The sequence below is a fragment of the Neolamprologus multifasciatus genome, chromosome 18, assembly GCF_963576455.1.
Source record: "Neolamprologus multifasciatus chromosome 18, fNeoMul1.2, whole genome shotgun sequence".
NCBI lineage: Eukaryota > Metazoa > Chordata > Actinopteri > Cichliformes > Cichlidae > Neolamprologus > Neolamprologus multifasciatus.
Genome location: NC_140456.1, coordinates 36,871,403 through 36,876,128, shown reverse-complemented (window position 1 = coordinate 36,876,128; position 4,726 = coordinate 36,871,403).

Genomic DNA, 4,726 nt, shown 5'->3' with positions numbered 1-4,726 from the left:
AGTGAAAGTAAACTGAGCAGGTAGAAAACACCCGGAGAGGCGTTTGAGGACACTCGGGAGCAGTGACGTGTCCAGCGGGGTGGCCTGGGGGGGGGGGCACAGGCCACCCCCCAACCAGACTGGCCACCCCAGGTGCCACCCCGATGCTAAAACAATAAAATTCAATCAAATATCAAATGTACGATTATGTTTTCACAGTGCAGCTCAGATATCCGAGTGTAAGTGAATGCAGCATTGGCTTCTGCACTATGAGTCTACCTGCAGTCTACCTGGGTCAGATATAAACCAAGTTTAGGTGGAGTTTATTTTTCGTTGTGCTGACTTTTTACCGTCAGTTACAATCTGACGGTAAGTTACTGCGTACTAGCTAGCATGACGGAGTTTATATACAGCTGAGTGGGTGCTATGATGTTACTGATAGTGAAATTTATTTTATTCATAAGGTTAGTTAGTAGAGTTGCCAACGGCTCCTTAAAAAATGGAATGGTCCCTCATTCAGAGAAAATATTACGTGTTTTGTATTGAGCTGAGAAGGGACGCAGTTTGTCCCGGACTTTAGCTAGAATGGAAAAAGACACAAAGCTGGATTTATTCTGTCTTTGCTGCACAGCTGTTTCTTCTCTCATTCTCTCCCTCTCCTGTTGCTACTTCAATCATGAAACTGATCAATGATCAGCTGATCGTCTCTCTTGTTTGTTTATCTTGAAGGGAAGTTATGAACTGTTTCTGAGACACAAACAACACCAGGATCCTTTTCTAAGTAGCTGACAGCTGGTAACTGTGCAGGGGCGGGTCTAGCAAAGTGTTGCCAGGGGGGCAAGTAGGGCATTAACAGGAAAAGGGGGGCACAAAAAAGACTTTTCTTTCTTATTCTCATTTAAAATGTCTCGCTTTTAATAAATAATTATCTGAATCTTGCAAACAAAGTTTTTATCTGATGTAAAATGTATAAGGCAGCATAGAAAGTATTTACTTGCTTTCAGGTTTCATTCAAATGTTAGTCTTTTCATTTGTTTCCCTTTTTTCCTGTTTCAAAATCAAACACCAGCTTGTGAGAAGATTATCTTCTTTTTTTAATAGGCAGATAAAGTTTTGCATTGGCATTGGCTAATTTGCCAACTGTATGTTAAAAATGTTCATATTCAAATTAATATTCAAAAATGTTTTTGCCCAAAACATATGTGCACTATATGTCAGTAAAGATACTATGCAAATATTGCTGTCCTTGAATGCTGAATAAACACTGACTGATTGTATCTCTTGTACTTTATCAACACAGTATCTAGAAACTTTGCACCGTAGTGGTTAAAATCTCATGCTAATAAGAGTTAAAAGTGCATTCGGTTGTTAGTTTATAGGGTTATTGAATTATGGTTAACGGTTGGTAGAATTTTTTTTAACATTATCTGTCAATTACATCTGCCACCCTTCTCCAAATCTGTGCCCCTATCTGGCCCCCCCAACAAAAATTTTCTAGACACGCCACTGCCCCCCCAGGGACCACCCCTCCTAAAACTTCCCCCTTCCTAAACAACTAAATGCCATGTTGCCATATCGCCTCATTGTTCTGACACACAACAAAACTATTGACTACACTACACACTAACTACACACTAACTACACAAGATTTGTGCTAAACGTCACAAATCTCTCACATCTGAAACACGCCGTCACTCCTAAAACTTCTCCCTTCCTAAACAACTAAATGCCATGTTGCCATATCATGTTTTGATTGGTCGGCATGGTACTTTTTTCGACCAATAGGAAAGGGTGGGGGGTGTTTTGGTTTCATCTTTGCTCACGGGCTTTCGAGCGTTTTCCTCATAAAACGCCGTTTTTACCGTTTCTTCCCGCAGTAAATATAAACAACGACAGTATTCAGGAAGAAAAACAAACATTGCAGATATTTTATCATAACTCTGGTTTTACGGCCGATCAACACAATTTAAAAACTGGTATAAAGTCCACACTTTGTCCGTCAGTTGTTCCGTCTGTCCTGCTCACATCTCCAATGGTTGTACACGTTGTCATTAACTTCACTCCACATCAGCCGCTTTGCTAAAACACCGGTGTCGGCACATAAGGACGCTGTCTGTCAACCACGTTGATTAGCTGCGTATATACGAATGTGAATCGCATCATTGGCTGGAGCAGCCAGTCACCGCTCACTTACTGACTCACACTGCAAAACAGATTCAATTGTTAACGTATTTATTTTAATTTCAATTCAGGTTCGATTTTTTTTTTTTTGTGCGTAACACAGATTTTCTGTGTGCAGAGACTGTGCCAGTGTTGTGCGATTACACACGCGTGCAGCTTAGAGCGAACATGGCTCCCATTGTGTTGAAGGAGTCCAAGTGATGGTGGTTCTGGATACTCACTGTGAGTTCAGCTGCACTGGAGTAGTTAAAAGTACATGTGTATGTAGGTTTGGGCTCATTCCTTGTGGTCTGGGACAACAGACAGACATAAAACAGTGCTCAGTGACACTAATATCTTTGCATTGCATATTATCTAACGCAAAAACAAGTGAACGCACAAAAGCTGTTAGGATTTGGCTTCCTAAGCAGTTGGGGTGCACTCTGTTGGTTTCCAAAAGAGAGGAATGATTTCACAAACAGATTAAAAGTGTCAATAAAACCTGTGTTAGCAGCTCTGTATCTGGAGCCAGGTGCTGAGGCTAAGGAGTCTGCAAACATGTGTTTCAGAAACAGCTCTGAGTCCTTCTTCTGACTGGGGACGACCACTTCAGCCCAGGACCATGGATGTGTGGTGTGGAGCAGGAGGAGGGTGAGGATGTTTTAGATTTGCCCCCTGTCACATTCCTATTTAAGATTCTCTTTATTTAATCACTAGTGTGTATTTATATATACATATATATATTTAGTCAGTTAACTGAAAATCTTTTTGCTTTTACTACATCTTACTAATATTTCGCTCTTTACTTTATTTTTAGTTATTTTTTATTATTTCTTTTTTTTTTCTACTGTACCATTCTGCTGAGTGACTGTCTTCTGCTTGTCAAATACATTTCATTGCAATGTTGACCCTGTGATAACTTGCATATGACAAATAAAACTAAAAACTGAAAAACAGAGCTGAAAAGGAGAGCCGTGGATGCCTTACATTTGAAGAGCAGAGCAGCTGAAGAAAAGCTGTGACTCCACTGTGAGATGGACACTGTGATTCATCACCAGCAACGCACTGACCTGCATTCATCCATAGATGACACTCAGGACCCTGGTTCCACAGCTGTTCTTGTTCACAGCTGCATCCAGTTAGAGAGGAAACTGTATAATGCAATGATGATGTTCCAGCGTCATGTTGTTGCTCCTCCTCCACATGCTTACCTGCCACAGTTTAACTCTGCCTCTCAGACAGTCATGTCACCTGATCTGCATGTTTTGCTGTACGATGACGTCATCTTGACGTTGACGAGGAGGGTGAGAAAAACTAGTTTAGTCCTGCAGATGGCGATCTTGCTGCTCTACTCAACTTACTTTTAGCCTGGGTTGGACTCTATATGAGCAGCTTCCACTCTGGTTTCACTGTTAAACACACTTGTTTGATTTCAATTGTAAAAGTTGGAAAATAAATATTTTATTGCAAAATTACTTGTTGGTACATTTTTTGAGGGTCAAATATCTTGTTTGATTTGAGGAATGAACTGTTAAGGTGGAAAAATGAATCAGGTTAAAATACTTTAAATCAGTGAGGATGTATAATGTAATTTAACATGTTGATAATGGTTGTAGTGGGCTTGTAATGTAAATGTGTCTGATTAAATGTGACATTAATGGTGACGCTGCATAAACCTGATAAAACAGTTCTATTAGTGGGTCTGTGTGATCAGCATCAGTGGGTTAAGGTGAGGCCTCGACTAGCAGAACGTCATGTTGGTGACAACACATGAGCCAACATCAGACTCCGAGCGCTACGATGCTAAAGATCAGAAGTGTGACATCATCGTTACCTGGCAACAGAAGCCCTCATCTGACTTTATTGGAGGATATTTACACCAGCAACACTGTTTAGTTTGATATGACGGATTAACAACATGCTGTGATATCCAGTTCATCTGTAATAGATACTGGATCTAATCAGTCAGCAGATATTTGATCAGCTTATTTATAACTACACTAGAGCGCTACGAAATGGAATGAAGCCCATTGACAGCCAGCAGGTCTAAACAGGAACGCACCCATTTGTATGCGTGGCAATGATGTGGCTGCAGCTGACACAGGATTGGTTCAAACTCAACATCAGACGCATTTCACAGAGTTCACAAATAAACTCACGTTTTTATCTTTGAAGATCATCATAAAGTAGAATTGATGGTCCAGTAGAAACAGCAGGAGGTTTGAGCCCTTCTGATGCAGCAGAAACAGGATTTGGAGGAAGATGTTAACAGATTAGAAAGAATTGTACACTGTGAATCAATGCAAGTCTTTCTAGATAGACAGATCTTTAATAATCCTCAGGTAGGTTCCTCTGGGACAGTCACAGATAGAGACTCCAATTCTGACGTCCTTTGAAAGTTTGAATTTTCATCACTCGTCATGTACACAGATGTTAATTCTACATATTCCTAGAACTGAACTCTAAATCAATATGAAGAAAATGCTCCAACTAATCTGCATATATGTTGATATCAAATCCTTTTCCAGCACATGGATAAATCTCTATAAATCTTTCAATCTGATCAGAATGGGCACAGTGTTGTTAT